This window comes from Hetaerina americana, unplaced genomic scaffold, assembly GCF_022747635.1.
Source record: "Hetaerina americana unplaced genomic scaffold, ioHetAmer1.1.p SCAF_63, whole genome shotgun sequence".
Taxonomy (NCBI): domain Eukaryota; kingdom Metazoa; phylum Arthropoda; class Insecta; order Odonata; family Calopterygidae; genus Hetaerina; species Hetaerina americana.
Genome location: NW_027287239.1, coordinates 1,307,904 through 1,325,416, shown reverse-complemented (window position 1 = coordinate 1,325,416; position 17,513 = coordinate 1,307,904).

Here is a 17,513-nt window from a genome sequence, read left to right as displayed (position 1 = left end):
ATGCAGTCTTTATCTCGTCAATCGTAGTGTAGCGTCGTCCTTTCACGGGCCTCTTCAGTTACCAAGGCTAAGATATACTAGTCATGGCAATTTATAATAACAATTTGTATTTTTGATTAGTATAAAACTAAAGAAAGGCCCCACAATAAATCAAATTAGTCAATAAAGCAAAAGCACACTATACTCTCAATATTTTGGAAAAATATGCATTTGCATTCTAAGCGATTAAATATAAAACCAAAACGGTTATGTGGAAAATTGGTTTACGTTCTGCAAAATATAATACAGCAACACGAACTTGGAGATAATAATTTAAAATAGCCTTTACCATTTTTTTTACTACTCAGATGGAGAATAATTAAGATATGCCTTATAAGCCTTGCCCAATCGTCACGCCAATGAAACTGGGCACTATTGTCTAATAAAAATTAAATATCTATACAAATGTTTCCCAATAAAATTATTACCTAAGTTCTCAAATAACTTGGAAGCGTATTAACAGTCACTTCTTTCAGACCAGAATATCTCGGCTTAAAAAAGTTCAATCGATTTAATTTTTTAAATAACTTGCATATTATATACTTAGTGTAGCATTAAAAATAGATATATATATATATAATCACAAATACAATTGACTCAATATACATTCGCCTACACCCCAACCGGCACAATGGCGTACGGCGGGGGGCGTTAGGATGCCAGACTTGGAGAGTGTTTTTTATTGGCATTTTGATCCTGTTTACCCATATTTTCGACAGCGCGTATCAATTACTCTCTTGTGTGATCCCGTTTGATTGCCCTCGCGAATAATGTGCGGGAATAACGAATAGTTGAAAACTAATAGTCAATTCGACAGTCTAACTCTCTGACTTTATATGGCATTTGTCAGCCAGGCCAATTAAATAGAAGGTGTAATTATATCTCCAATGTCGGATGCGGGAATTTAGTGATTGGAATTAAAATAAATAATATATATTTTATTTATTTTTACGCGTCCATTTATTTATGTTTACGGACATCATAACAATGGGAACCAAGGAGATATCGCGACAATGCTGCCGAGAGCATACGCATGTGTAGTTACCGAGACTCAAAAAGCTATCAGTGGTGGAGTTGTGAAGAGCAATTAACTTTTCGGTTCGCTTTATCACTTGATATTATATTTAGCACATTACAAGTGCAATCGCTGTAATGGCTTCGTGCAATAGAGGTGGTGCTCTCTACGGAAAGAAGTGTTCCGAAGAAGAAAGACATCTGAAAGAATATTATTTGTACGAGGGTCATCCGGAAAGTAGTACCCGTTCGTGAAATAAAGACACAAAAGTAAATATTAACAAACATAAAAAATTTTATTTGAAAGAGGATACTTTAAACTACTTCTCAACATAATCTCCAAGCAAATTAAGGCATTTTTCATAACGTGTGACAAGTTTCTGTATTCCTGCTGCATAGTCCTTCGCCGCCAGCTCATTGAGATACAGGGTCACTCCTTCTTTAAGTTCTTCATCGCTGTCAAATCTTTTTCCTGCCAAAAAGTCTTTAAGCTTTGTAAAGAGATGAAAATCTGAAGGGGCCAAGTCCGGGCTATACGGTGGATGGTCGAAAGTTTCCCATTTGAATTGCTGCAAAAGTTTTTGTGTTATCCCAGCTGCATGAGGCCTGGCATTGTCATGAACGAGAATGACACCAGTAGACAATAGACCTCGCCGCCGATTTTGTATTGCCCGCCGTAATTTCTTTAATGTTTCACAATACGCATTGGCATTAATAGTGTCTCCACGGGCCATAAAATCAATAAGCAATACACCTCGTCGATCCCAGAAAATGGTTGCCATGAGTTTCCTGGTGGACAGAACTGTCTTGAATTTTTTTGGTTTGTTTGGTGAATGAGCATGATGCCACTCCATTGACTGTCGTTTACTCTCAGGTGATGCATAACAAACCCATGTTTCGTCACCAGTAATTATGCGAGTCAAGAAAGAGTCTCCTTCATCAGAATAACGTCCCAAAAACGTCAGTGCTGCAGCCATACGCTTGGTTTTGTGCTCATCTGTAAGCTTGCGAGGGACCCATCTTGCACAAATTTTTGCATAATGCAGATGGTGTTTAACAATTTCATGAACAATTGTTCGAGAAACATTGGGAAAATGCTCACAGATGTCATCAATTGTGACGCGCCGATCGTTCCTCACGAATTCGTCAACTGAGCTCACCAGTTGGTCTGTAATGACAGACGGTCTCTCCGAACGCTCATCGTCGTGTGTGTTCCCCCTCCCCATGTTGAAGTTGCGACACCACCGCCGAACAGACGACTCGTCCATTACATTGTCTCCATACACCTCCTTTAATTGGCGATGAATATCACATGGGCGAACGTTTCTTGCATTGAGGAATTTAATCACTGCCCTCACTTCACAACTGGCGGCGTTCTCAATTTTTTTAAACATTGTAAACAATCACAGAAACAACACAGGCAATGCTAGCGTCACGCAACTTGGCTCAGAGAAGGCAGACAAGCCACTGAAGCTATCTGACCTCGTCCAGCGGCTACTCGCGTCGTCAGCACTTCATGCGGCACGAACGGGTACTACTTTCCGGATGACCCTCGTATTTTGGCGGTGACAGCCCGACAACTCAAGAAAGAGGTGGAGGGGATGTGAGCGGAAATACGACGGGACGAAAGTCATGCCATGGTGAAGAACAGAACCTCATTCACTGGCAGCAAGCAAGGGCTGGAGCAAGCCCACGTAAATGCATTCCCACTGCCGCACCTCTGCACAAGACAACAGGCCAATCGACTGAGGTATAACATCTCAAATTTAAATGACTATACAGTTTGCAAATGCTCCGGATATTGCCATTTTATGCGTACTACCACCCATTGTTTTCTCCTCGACAATTTTCTTCTCTCTACGTGAATTTATCTTTCACTTCATCATGAAGTTCATTCCATTTATGTAGATCCAAGATCAAATTACAATATTCAAGAGAATAGCATTATGGTGGATAATAAATAGCTTTCAATACAGTCACCTCTTTAAATTTACTTTTTCATTTCTATTGCCATTGATGAATTAATATTTACGAAGGGCCATTTCTAAGCATCGCATTCTTCCTTTTATAGTCTAGACATGTTCGAGAAGTTATTCGACGTGCAAAGGAACACCTTCAGGCTGATTGCAATACTAAGTTCAACCAGAAACTGTTCCTGAAGAGAGAGAATGTCAAGCAAGATTTGAGCCGTGCTCAAAGGAAGTACCAAAGGGCGCGGTGGTCATGTGAAATGGCAATTAAGGCTCGTGAGCAGGCAATAGAAAAGAAGGAGAGAGCATTGGAAAGAACGGTTAATGCACTTTTGAATAAGCTGGATGCACTCGAACGCCGAAATGCGTTCCTTTTGGATTTCATTGAGAAGGAAATGGTGGATTTGTATGAGTTTAGAAGATATGTGAGAGACAGTGAGTCAGCGCGCACAAGAGAATCGAAGGATCTCGAACATGAACTACGCATGAAGCAGTTGCATCTCGCTGATATTCTTAAATCTAGCGAAGAGAATTACCTGGGTTCTCCTGATTTCACTGGCAATTATGCATATGAACAGCAATGCTAATTATTGATAATTCCTGCAAATAAAATATTTAGTAGACGCTTAAAAATATATACATTTTGTGTTATAATCAAATGTTAGTTAATAAGAGATATCCCGATTTATTAGAATAAAGAAATATTTCAAAATGAAGTCATTTGCATTTTCAATTTTATGATGATATTATGACGATTAGAATTTAAAGAAAGACACTTTAGTACCATGCAAGCCAACGCTTGGATGTGTGGCAGGGGGCGAATTCACACCAGACTAATTTTAACCCAAATATGACCCTACTGTGGTCGGAAAATGTTATCATGGTCTCTAATCGTTCAGGTTCCTCGAGGAACGACCACGGGGAGAGAGCAATTGAGCGCTGCTGGAGACAGGGGTTAGTCATCACCAACACTTAGTTTACACACCACATAAGGCGTAGGTACGCATGGGAAGCGCCAGGTGAGTCACAAATGTATCAGTTGCGTTGTATTATGGTTAGACACAGGTTTAGGAAGAGTCTGATCAATTCCCACAGCTTCCCGGGAGCGGATGTGCACTCTGATCACAATTTCGTTGTTATGAAGTGTAGCGTAAGATTCAAAAAGATGAGGCAGGGGCGGCGGGTTAGAAAATGGAATGTAGAAGCATTACCTGGAATGGCATGGAAGGAGTATCAGCAGGCTTAGGAGAAAATCGTGGATGACTGTAAAGAGCTGAGTACTACCGAGGAAAAATGGGAATATATCAAAAAAGGGATATCGAAAGCCGCAAAAGAAACTATTTGAACTGTTAATGGAAAAAAATGAGGAAATCATGAATCAAGGATGAGATGATTAGAAAAAGCTCTCTACATTATGTCCATCAAGTCATCGCAAAGACGTGCGGCAGGGGGTGGTAGGTCATCAGCCATGCTACATATATTCCTGATGCACCTGAAGCCCCGCGATTCACCAAAAATCGAATGAAAATGGGGCGACCGAACAGCAATCATACAACATGCCCTAAACAAAGAAGACAAGAAAATACGTCAAAAGAGGGCGGGCACACATACATTTCAGACACTTATTACCGGTTAGTATTCTACGCATTCCGGGGGGACAATTCACTAATACAATAGACTCAATATACATTCACCTACACCCCATTAGGTACAATGGCGTACGGTGGGGGGCGTTAGGATGCCAGACTTGGAGAGTGTTTTTAATGGAAATATATCCTTCATATCCATATTTTCGACTGCGAGAACCCATTGCTCTATTGTGTGATCCCGTTTTATTGTTGTCAAGAATAATGTCCAGGAAAAACGAATAGTTGAATCTGTCAGTTCAACAGTCTAACACTCTCTAATTTTAAATGGCATTTGTCGGCCCGGCCAATGTAAATAGAAAGTGTAGGCAGTCCAGTGGGTAGAGCGTTGGGCTGCTGATTGGAGGATCCCGGGTTCCATTCCCGGGCAAGGCACTCTGGGCACCTGCAGCTCCACCCAAGCTAAAGTCATTTTTCGGGTACCAGGTCTTCCTGGGAAACCATAGCCGGCACAGGGAAAGAAACGGGCCCCCCTACCCTGATGTGTGAATTTTACACGCCGTATAGGGCTTAGTACTGGGTGAACTCTACCATCACCTACTAAACCGGCCTTCGGGTTGATTACTGTGTATATGGTTTATATATATATATATATATATATATATATATATATATATATATATATATATATATACTTATACTTAATAGCTGACCCGGCGAACTTCGTACCGCTTAGCAATCAATGAAAAGTTTAGTTACACCATTTATGTTTCAAGAACGGCTGTACCGATATGAATCATATTTGACTTGTCATGATAATATAAGGAAATATATGTATATAATATACATGAAGTTAGCACTAGTGGACGAACACAAAAACATAGAAACACACAAAAAAAAGAAACACACTAGGTTTCGAATTTTCGGTGGTCCACGCCACCTTTCTCAAGGAAGAGAAGGACAGAACTGAGTAAAAGAACGGGCCGGAAATGTTGAATGGAAGGGGAAGGTAGGGAGAGGTTTACGAGGGGAAGAGTTGGTAGGGGTAGAGTTTGGAGGGGAATTAATAGAAGTGTGGGGATAATATGGAAGGTGTTGGGGGCGGAGGGGGGATGAAAATATGTGAAGATCGGGGACCCTCCGCTGAAACTCAAAACAATGGAGCAGGCGTTCATCTTGCTCCTGGATTCCTGGAATTGCCCATGTATTAATATTAGACATTAATTACCCCAATCTTTTGTATATATATATAAATATAAATAAATATATATATACATATATATATATATATATATATATATATATATATATATATATATATATATATATATATATCTGAGCTGTGGTGTAGTGAGGAGCTCTGTTAACGCGAACCTCCACGCTCGACCCACGTCACGGAACGCGATGCCGAAGTTTTTGGAGCAGCGTTATTCCATCAAATTTGCGGTAAAGCTTGGGAAATCGTCTACCGAAACTGTCGGTATGATTAACCAGGCTTACGGGGAGTCAGCCATGTCCAGAAACATGATCTTTCGGTGGCACAAGATGTTCGTGGAGGGCAGAGAAGAGGTCGACGACGAACCACGGCCTGGACGCCCATCAACGACACTCACCGACGAAAATGTGCGAAAAGTTCGCGATGTACTGAACTCTGATCGTCGTCTTAGTGTTCGGATGATAGCAGAGCAGTGTAATGTGCCAAAAACAATAGTGCACGAGATTATTAGGGAGCAATTACAGATGCGAAAAATTTGTGCAAAGTTGGTGCCGAAAGTGCTCAGTGATGATCAAAGACTCAATCGTTTGGAAATCGCGACACAACTTGCGGATCACTGCAAAAATGATCCACATTTTTTAGAGAACGTTGTTTCGGGTGACGAGACGTGGATCTTTGAGTACGACCCGGAGTCGAAGAGACAAAGTGCGGAGTGGCACACCCCATCATCACCCCGTCAAAAGAAAGCTCGCATGAGCAAATCTCGGATCAAGGCGATGCTCATTGTCTTTTTTGACAAAAGGGGAGTCGTCCTTTACGAATTTGTACCTGAACGACAAACTGTAAATGCTGCATTTTACGTCCAAGTGCTCGACAGGCTTCGAAAACGAGTCGCCCGCGTCCGGCCAGCGATCAAAAACATCTGGCGGCTGCATCACGACAATGCGCCGTCTCACACCGCGCTTGTCGTGTCGGACTTCTTGGCCAAGCACGGCGTGGCAACGCTGCCGCACTCGCCCTACAGCCCGGACTTGGCACCACCGGACTTCTTTCTGTTCCCGAAGATAAAGAGGAGTTTGAAAGGAACGCGATACGGGACTTTGGACGCCGTCAAAGAGGCCGTGACGACGTGTCTTCGAGAGGTTCCCGATGATGCCTTCGCGGGAGCGTTCCAGGAATGAGAACGCCGCTGGAACAAGTGTATCGACTCACAAGGGTCCTATTTTGAGGAATATTAGCTTAAGATATGTAAAAGTGTAATAATTTTTTTTTCCTGAGCTCAGTACACTTATTTTCCGGACGAACCCTGTATATGTATATATGAATGAAAGTTGATTGGCACTTTTAGTTAGCTACAAACCTACTTCACTTTTCTACATAACCGCCGTTCACTTCTAATCATTTTTCGTACCGCTGCACCAGGTTCTTTATCCCCCGACATAGAAGCTCGCCGCCTTAGAGTTGAACCAATTGACAACGCCGTTTTTGCCATCACTCAAAGCCGCCACTGTTTCAAGTGCAAGAAGAGGAAGTAGTCGCTAGGTGCAAGGTCAGGACTGTACGGAAGGGGAGGGGGGCCATAAAACTCTCGTCCACTGGACATTCATTGTGGTGGTCGGTGAGCATTTTCGGTACCCACCTTGCACACAATTTGTGGTATCCGATGTTTCCCGTAGACAGAAGTGCGTCAAAGTTGAGGACATTGTTCAGCCAGGCCATTAATCGTCAATCGACGATCACATGGAAATTTTTGTGCCTCTTGCGAAACAATTTCATCGGTCAGAATACTGGGCCTACCACTTCGCTCTTCGTCATGGACATTTATTCGTCCATTTTTAAAATCACGGCACCATTGTTTAACCTTTCCTTCACTCATAACTGTATATCCATAAATTAGGCAAAACTTCCGATGAATTTCAGCAGCCGACAATCCTTTTGCATGCAAGAATCGTATGACAGAACGTACTTCACAGCTGGCGGGATGAACGATAGTCGCGGACATTGTTGTTTGCATGCACGGACAAGCAAACGAATTCTGAAACAAAAGAAATGCTTCTATAGCTTCTCAAGGAATCAGTAGATGGCGCTGAAGGAGTAAAACTGTTTTCTGAAGCGCCAATTTCAGAAAATTTCAGAAAAAATGTCTTGTATCTTTGTTAGGCCGGAAACTTTTCAGACCGCTCATGTATATATATATATATATATATATATATATATATATATATATATATATATATATATATATATATATATATATGTGTGTGTGTGTGTGTGTGTGTGTGTGTTTGTGTATGTTTTTGTGTGTGTGTGTGTGTAGATATTTAGTGCATGTTCCTGTTTACTTGTACATAATTTGCTTGTAATTGAAACTGAATGTCTGTGAGTTAAAATAAGTTTTGCATAACATATTAGTGCGTGTGGGTGTGTAATACTCGTAGCATTTTTTGTTTGTTTTGCATGTAGTCGTATTCTATTTTGCGGGTGGTGCCCTAACACCGCATACCACATGCACTTAAGGTGGCTTGTGGGGCATTTTTTAGTATAAGATATAAATTTCGCAACATTTTTTTATATTCAGGAATAAGTGTATCAGCATGAGTCACCAGCACACACGACTGTAAATGGAGCATACTACTGGGATGAACTGAAAATTCTCAAATGCCGTTTTTATTTCAAAGGGGCAAATTAGGAAGCAACTTGCTGGAAGCTGCACCATGATACTGTACAGCGGCTTATGAAGTGTATCCCAGCCACACTTCATAAGCAGATTGTCAAAACCTGGCCCCATGTGACCTTTTCCTTTTCCTCAATGTGATAATACATCTTCGTGGAAAACGTTTTTCTTTGTCATTAGCTTTGGTGAGGCGATTTTAAAGAAACCCTCAGTCTTCCCGTAGGTCTCTGAAGACTGAATCAAAAGAGAAAAGACATCGGAGCTACTTTGAGAAGGATCTGAATTTGGAGAGTGAGCAGAGGTATGTTTTGAAAATATCAATTATCTAGCATTGTTTTTTTTTGAATAGTCCTCGCGTATTCAACAATTTAGGAGCGAAGAAAATATTCTTGACGAAGAGAATTCTTATCATTCATTGATTGACTACCACATTACTACAGTATCAACTGCTGTAGGCTAAGATCGACTTGAACTAGTTACATGCGTGTGAAATTTATCAAATAACTTAAAAATTGCTCGGCAAAGTTGTATACTTTGTGCTGCATAGGAGAAAAGACTGCTGATACATTTTACCTCTTAAATAATTACATGCATGTTGTTGTTGACTTTCGGAATATTTAATTTTTAATTGCACTTATTCTTGTCTTTTGTGTTCAATACCTACTTGTTCTTAAATTATTTAAATGGTAACGCGTTCGCTCACCTCTCTCTCACCACCATGTAAGTGAATGCGTTCAGCTGCTTGCCAGAGGTTCACAGTTGCTAAACCAGTGAGATTTCGGGTGACTTTAAGCGATACTTAAATGGTAATAATGCCAACTTTTTCCCTGAAAATCGATGTTCTGCAATCGAATATCATCTCAAAATCCTTCCATAATCATTCATACTATGAAATCGGAGGCAGTAATATTGATTGATTGATTGAATAATTACGTCATCTTCGGGGTCCTTTGGATCCCTTGTCCTGAATTTCGGTTTTTACCTATTCTGGATTGTACTTTTAAATTTTAAATCTTCGCTATCTAAAAATTTGTATTAAAATTTGAGATCTAGAGATATATTTACTGGGAGCGAAGTTGATATTTTCCTTGAGGTTTCATCAAATGTGAGCGTACAATCTAATACTTTTACTCCTCGCCACCCTGTAGTTTTCTCAATAGGTGCACTATTCCCCTCCTGTATTTTCATCTCTGTGAATGGATGATTTAACAGTGAGTGGCCTGTAGGAAATGTGCCCGAGTTTGTTGGCTTTCCAAACGAATGGGAAAAGGAGAGATTTTGGGGAACCGTATCGGTGAAGAATTACTTGGAGGTAGGCAGCCCTACCTCCAAGTCTCTAAGGCCTTAAGGCCCCTCCAAGGCCCTAAAACCAACTGAAGAATGGAATATGCCTTCAATTTGAATTTTAATTAGATTATAAAGAATTTTTCTTTGCTCTCTGTAGGATGACTGCTCAAGCACTTGACTAATTATCAGTAACATTGTATACTATAATCTCAAAAAAATTATTTTCAGTCTAAATTGTAACATTAAAAAATAAAAACTTGATTTAAAAACGGCAGGTGAAAGAAAGGATATATACAGACTGTTCGATGGCATATTATAATTGGGAGTAATAAAATATGGGCGACCCCAAGAAGGTAACTGGGCTCCCCGGTCTTAATGTTTGAATATCGCAAATCAGAGCTTAGTACATGATGGGGTCTACCCTAGCCAGTCAGACTTATTTTCAGAGTTAAGATTGTGGTTGGTTATTGAAAGAAGATCTATATGTTGATTGCTGCATGGGTAAGGCATAGGTATTCGTGGAATTAATGCCGCTCCTTTTCAGGATGGGCAAAATCAAGAAAGGGAGTATTATGCTACCCTTTGCTAATTTTTTGATGCTCCCCTGATATTGCACAATTTTTCGCCCCTGCCACGTATTAATATTTTCTGGGTTTCATACATTATTTTACTCTCGTGATTTATAATATTCCTCATCAGAGAATGACACAGGAAAATGAAGATTATTCAGATAGCCAATAATGAAATTAAAAGGTGCTTGGTATATTTTGTACGACTGGTTATTCGTGAAAACGGGATAACTTGAACCATACTTATAAAGTACTTAATTAGTGCCTTATGGATTTTAGGATTTATTTTCGAGTGATATTCCACAGATTCGTTTGGGTGAAACTTATTTCGTCACAGTAAATCTCAGATTTCAGTTAGTGATTAGTTATACTCCCATTAACCTTTTTATGGCTTTCATTTCATTCGATAATATCTGAAAAGGACCCCTGGGTATCTCTCCACTCTCTCTCGCTTCTCAGGCCGATTGGATAGCGCAAATAAAGCTTCTTATCCTCAGATCTCATCTGCGAGATGGTTTCCAGTTGGGGAGGCTGAGGAGATTAGCAGCAGCGGCCTCCCAAGAGACAGTGATGAGCTCCTCTTGTCAAAATGTTCCCATTCCGTATTACCAAAAGGTTTTGCCCTTCTTTATTTTCATCAAGTCACCGTGCAGACACGTAACTCTGAAACGACCTTGGATTAGGATTAGAAAAATTATGTGGGCCATCAAGGACGGATTTATTTTTGGGAATTTTACAGGGTAATGGGCGGATTTTGAAGTTTTGAATCGAATCAGCTGGAACAAGATTCCAATGTTCTGTTGTTACTTCCGTAGGACTGGTACAGCGGCATCATTAATTAGGAATAACTTAATGGACAAAAAATGAAACTTAATTGATCTGTTATGTTATTAATTTGAACAAGCTTTTGCCGTGGCGAAAAAAAACTAGTTTGAATCCCTGAATTTATTATGTAATAATAAGCCTTAATTTGGAAATATCTTATCTTCATTCTTTCGAAATATAATGTGCATTGCCAGAGTCTCCTAGCGATCTTAATAAATTACTATAATGTGAGGAAAACTTTGGCCTACTTTCTCGAAAGTTAAAAATGGAAAAAATGATTATTTTACCAAACAGTATTTTTTTCAGCTTTCATCTACACATCTACATCTACACAATCCCCCGCAACGGCGTGTGGCGGGGGGTGTTAGTTCACCATTCTTAAAACAGTATAAAACCAGGTGCAAAACTGACAAATTCAGGCCAATTCACGCTAAAAGAGACGTTTATTTATGCGGAACACATTTTAACTTAAACACATGCAAATACATATACTTGCGACTAACTTACATATGCGCGTTCACCTACGATATACAGTACCTGTCTTCGCAGTGTTCCATCTTGCCCTCGCTTGTAAATCGAATGCCTTCACCACTTAAGTAATGGATTTGATTTCTTTGTATTATGGTTCCTGATTGTCCGTGAAAAGCACGAATATTTGTATCTATGTGTACTTTATTCAATCTATCTCATCCTATCTTTCTGGTATAACGTGCATTTTATTTCATTGTAATGTCTTCATTGTAAACCTTTGAAGTGATAGCGATACACAATTCTTACAGAATAATTCGAGGGTTAATGCGTAACTGATATAAGAAACCATAGTTTACCATGAAAACGGTATACACATTTTAGCATCTATTTTGGCTCCAAAACTATGAATAAAATGGGACCCGTTATCATCGATAGTAGTCTTAGAATTGTGAATTATTTCCTTGTGACCTCAAGCAAAAGTTAATTGCGGATGACGTATATGTATCTATGTTCTGTGTTAGATATTATAATTAAAAATGTTCCATAGATAGTGGATTCTCTCAGTATTGTCGCTATCTACCACATTCCTGAATGTGGGACGCCAGGAAATAATCAAGGAAAAAGTTGACCACGGCCCCTTTTCGAGATATCGAATGAGACGCACAAGTATGATTTCCTGCATGGCATTCCTTTCCTTATTTTTATCAAATCTCCCTCAGTATCTTCGCAACTGGTTCAGGTTTTTGCGATTGGGACCCGCGACCTTCATTGCCATCTTAAAACCTTTTTAATAGGTTCCATGCATTTATGGGCAATAAAAATAATCCAATTGAAGTCAAAGCCCGAAAAATATTAATCATTTTCATTTCTCTTCATCTGTTCCTTCTGAATTATACATTTTTTGTCACGATGGCATATTATCTCTAATATTATATTATCCAAAAGCGGCGAGTGGAGTTACTTTATCACTAAGAATAGAGAGAGTTATGAGCAAGTGAGAATTATTTTGGGGGAAGGAATACGTTTGATTGATTGTGCTTATTATAAAAGTGTCCCGGGCGATCTTCATCATTAATCTTTGCCGTATTTCAAAGTATGCAGGTCCCCTGGATGTAAAAGCATCCTCATAAAATGCACCATGACGCTTAATGCGCCGCTTTCCTCGCCCGATAGTGCAAGGCGTGGGTGGCCATATTTCGAGATTGAAGCGAGTGAAGGGAGTATCATCACTTTTTATTTTACTCTGGAATTCACAGCGGTAAATGAAAGTCACAAATACCCTGTGCAATAACTACGGGAACTTTGGCCATAAAAAAATTATTTTGCAAAATTTAGTCTACTGTGGTTTTGTCCCCTTCAAATGGCTCTCCATCCGTTACTATGCACTTACTCCATCTTCTTATCCACTGTTCAAAGCACCCTTGGAAGTCCTCATGGCAGATAGGCGTTTTCTCGTCGTTTCTTGCTTTATTGTGTCCACATCTTCCCAATGATGTCCCCTCATCACATTTTTGCATTTCGGGAATAGTCGTCAATCTTTAAAACGCTTTGTCCACTTGAAAATTGATTTTTTCTTCGGAGCATGATCACCGTAAACAGCTATAAATATTTCAGGAGTTTCGTGATAACTTTTACCGCAATTCACCATAAACTTGATGTTGATTTGTTGCTCAGTAATTTAGTCAATTTCCATTTTCGAAAAACAGTTAAAACAAGGACAAAAGAAACTAACATACCTGGCACCATACGCACAGCTCGACGATCCGCCGAGCACAGACGGTACATTGGGTCTCAAGCAACTATCGCCACTAGTGGGCGGGGCTATAGTCCGTGTCATGACCGCCAAATTGCACCAGTTCGCGTATTTATTGCATAGACCACGTACATAGTGCCAGCCCATGCCGTAATTCCCCAATTACGCACACGAGTCGACTCTTGGATTGCCGTATCTGAATAAAACGATTAAATGAGTGATCGACTTCGCTTCGTAGAGGAATCTGTTCTAAATGATCACCACGGAATCTCCAGTTATATTTGGAGTGTAAATAAATTATTAATAATTCTACCAAATAGTAATTTACGTAATGATTGAAACCAAAGATAAAATATGCACTATTTTTATAAAATTATCTAGTTTGGCGCGAAAGTTTTGGAGAAATCGACGATCCAAATGGACTCCAAAGAGTTATTGTCTACACGCACTCACCAAGACCGCAATTTCTCGCGTTATCTGGCATTATTTTATACGAGGAATATACCAGATTCCTTGAAATCGGTCTATGATTTGAATTCGATTCTCCGTCTCTGGGCATCAACCCTAAGATTGGCTTGACGGACCTATCCACTCATCTTTTATCGGCTACCGATTTTAATGCCAATATTCCACTTGCCTCTGACTCCCCTTATTATTTTTTCCATGTTTCTTCTCATATCCGGAGTTTCTTCCTCTGTGGTCCTTCCCCTTCACTTTTGCCTCGACAAATGTCTTCATCAGTACATCAGGCCTTGCAATGGTCTGATTTGGTTTTCTCTTTTTCTTATCAGAAGTAATTCTTATCATAGGGTTATTATAGTTTGATGGGTTTGATCAACGGAAATTATCATAATTTACCCTTCAATATGTGTCGGAAATTATTCTGCTACTGTGACCATTAATATTTGCCATTTCCATGTCGATAAACCTATTTGGCAATATGATATATTCATAATGTATTTGGAAAACACACACATGGTGATTTTTTATTGAGAGGAGTCACGGCTGTCATGAAACAGTGTTCAGTGGCTATAAATATTAAGATTGACTTACAGTAAAACTGCAGCCTCCTCGTACTTAGAACATACGATTTATTCCTGGTCGGAAAAAAAAAGATTTCAGGCCATGTAAACATCCAAACCTCTTCTTCTTCTTGTTCGGATGACTTTCCTTCCGAGTCTTCACTTGCCTTCTCGAGGTCTTCGAGATCAAAGAATACTCTTGGACGTTTCCCTTCCGGCTGTCCGAAGTCTGCCGATAAAGAATCACGGCGTAACTCATCCCTATTTCCCATTTCTTTCACTTCTTTCAAAACATTCCGTGTTTTCCTAACTTCATTTTTTATTTCCACATACGCGTGTACTCTGGGCCACTCAAACTCACAATGATGACTGAAAGGGACATAAGCTACGTGAAATGCCTCATTATCCGTTCGAACTATGATATCTACATCTACATAATACCCCGTAAGCCGCCGCAAGGGCGTGTGACGGGGGGTGGCAGGTCACCACCCGTAAAAACTAACAAAGCCACATGCAAAACTACACCTACAGTGGCCTACACACTCATGCAAAAATCCCTTCATCCCACTTCATAGCACTTCCTCATTTATCTTCCTCTCTGTCCTCATCACCTTCACCATAGTTCTCCAAACCCACATTGCAAAAGCTTCCAATGTATGCCCATAATCCTGTTTTAATTACCGTGCTTCCATATCGTACAAAACCGTATTTAGAAAAACTTAATATTTGATGCTGCATGCTGGGTGACCTCCTGCCACGCATCCTAGCGTTGGTTTGCGGGGTACCATGTAGATGTAGAATGTTTTGTATAAAATTTAATTAGTATTCAAATACAGGTACGAATTAATAGTTAGACACGCACAAGCTGGTGCTCTAAACCTGGTCCCCCTCTTCCACAATTCCTTGCGTCGGCTCGCGGGAAATTGTGTAGATGTTTCTTGAGTCTTTCCTAAGAAATTCAACGCGATCGAAAAATCCCACGGGGTCGAAAACAGAAAAGTGTGTATAGAAAGACCTTATTTACGAGAAATTCTCAAAATAAAAGGTTTCCGGTCGCACCATTCGTAATAAATCTGCACCCAATGGGCTGGACTCAAACTACTATTTCACGATTGGGACAGGCGTAAAAAAGGACTTCCGGTGTCAATTGAAATCATGTTTGATATGTATGTGAAAACATGTATGATATATACGAGGGTCATCCGGAAAGTAGTACCCGTTCGTGCCGCATGAAGTGCTGACGACGCGAGTAGCCGCTGGACGAGGTCAGATAGCTTCAGTGGCTTGTCTGCCTTCTCTGAGCCAAGTTGCGTGACGCTAGCATTGCCTGTGTTGTTTCTGTGATTGTTTACAATGTTTAAAAAAATTGAGAACGCCGCCAGTTGTGAAGTGAGGGCAGTGATTAAATTCCTCAATGCAAGAAACGTTCGCCCATGTGATATTCATCGCCAATTAAAGGAGGTGTATGGAGACAATGTAATGGACGAGTCGTCTGTTCGGCGGTGGTGTCGCAACTTCAACATGGGGAGGGGGAACACACACGACGATGAGCGTTCGGGGAGACCGTCTGTCATTACAGACCAACTGGTGAGCTCAGTTGACGAATTCGTGAGGAACGATCGGCGCGTCACAATTGATGACATCTGTGAGCATTTTCCCAATGTTTCTCGAACAATTGTTCATGAAATTGTTAAACACCATCTGCATTATGCAAAAATTTGTGCAAGATGGGTCCCTCGCGTATCTCAATGAGCTGGCGGCGAAGGGCTATGCAGCAGGAATACAGAAACTTGTCACACGTTATGACAAATGCCTTAATTTGCTTGGAGATTATGTTGAGAAGTAGTTTAAAGTATCCTCTTTCAAATAAAATTTTTTATGTTTGTTAATATTTACTTTTGTGTCTTTATTTCACGAACGGGTACTACTTTCCGGATGACCCTCGTATAATGTTTATTTATATTATCACCCCTATCGTACTACGGTAGGAGATGCCAGGCCAAAAATATTGGAGAGATAAAGTGTAGAACAGATGTTATTTTTTCTACGCACGGTAAGGGATCAGAATTATATTATCCGACCGCGGTAGGGGTAAAAATCTTCGGGTCAAAATTAACCTGAGGTTAGCTCACCCCCTGCCTCACACCCTAGCGGTGGATTGTAGGATGCTGAATTATCTAACTATATTATCACGTGGGAGAAAGGACGTGACACACCCCAGGGATATTGGCCATAAATAAAGCCAGCATGATTTTTGGGTTGCTGCCTCCCCTTTCCAAAAGACCTATCCACACTCCCTCCACTGCCTTGTGAGGCAACTTTTTTCCAAAAACGGACCCTTCTGCGAGATAAATCCTTTATTTATCCGCTGAGGTGAATGAAATACTGATCAGGAAAGTCATAGTAAGCCCTAATTACGGAGACTATTGACTGAGGATGTTAAATATTCCTGACCCCTCTCGTGTTCGTGGCTTCTTAGATGAAAGGAGGAGAGTATTAGTAGATATTAGAGCAGTCTATCGAGAGCCGAGGTCATTTCCCTCGACGGGAATGAATGGGATTCGGAGGAAACGGAGGAAGTGTGTGGAGGAGCACAGAGAGGGCATTCTTTAGCTTGGTATTAATGAAATGGATCACACACAACTCCCTCGCCCGACGTTCGGACCACTCCTCATAAAATACTCTCCACACAGATAGCATAGCATATCTCATATCATCGGGACACGAACTATGACTCATAGAAAGGGAAGTCAGGACTCCGGCCTCCACACCAATCCAATTCCCCATAATACAGGAAATGGGTCTCGCATAATGGGCGCTCGCAGATCAATGGAAAGCGGGCCATGTCCATCATTGATGAATAATTGGCAAGAGTGGTGCTTGGTGGTCGAAAAGTGTCTTCAAAATGCAGGAGGCACCATGAGCGGACCGCGCCAAAGTGACGTCTCCTTTCCCACCAAACTGCTTTCATCCCCTTTTTCTTACATCACCCCTAATCAGCCGCCAAATAGGCGATGCCATTGATGGACGACGTCACATGTGGGCTTACATCATCTATGGAACAAATTGCTTCGAGTTATGTGGAAA